This window comes from Etheostoma spectabile, chromosome 14 (genome assembly GCF_008692095.1).
Source record: "Etheostoma spectabile isolate EspeVRDwgs_2016 chromosome 14, UIUC_Espe_1.0, whole genome shotgun sequence".
Classification (NCBI taxonomy): Eukaryota; Metazoa; Chordata; class Actinopteri; order Perciformes; family Percidae; genus Etheostoma; species Etheostoma spectabile.
The window spans coordinates 11,599,912-11,600,182 of record NC_045746.1 but is presented as its reverse complement, the minus strand read 5'-3'; the positions used below and the strand labels follow the sequence as shown (position 1 = coordinate 11,600,182).

Below are 271 nucleotides of genomic sequence, written 5' to 3'. Positions count from 1 at the left end.
TATAGTTCCCAGTTAGTATGCGGTTAGAATACGGCTGTGTCTCCTATTACCTTGTTATTTCTACAGGCTGCGACTATACGAGTCACAACATGTAAGTAGGAACATGTTAGCGTTATTTGGTGACTTATAGGAAGCTGTAGCTAGTTGGAACCAGTTACCTGCAGGATCTTTGCTAGGCTAAGCTAACACTGGGAGCGTCAGAGTTACAGCACGCATGGAGATTAGAAAGGTATGTATGGACTTATGTAACTCTGGGGGATACGGTGAATAA

General features: G+C 43.2%; 1 protein-coding gene across 8 annotated transcripts in view; it reads left to right on the top strand.

Moving 5' to 3' along the window:
* Window positions 1–271, top strand: part of LOC116701409 (triple functional domain protein) — an 88,860-nt gene that overhangs the window by 57,962 nt on the left and 30,627 nt on the right. The gene's annotated exons all lie outside the window — the stretch shown is intronic.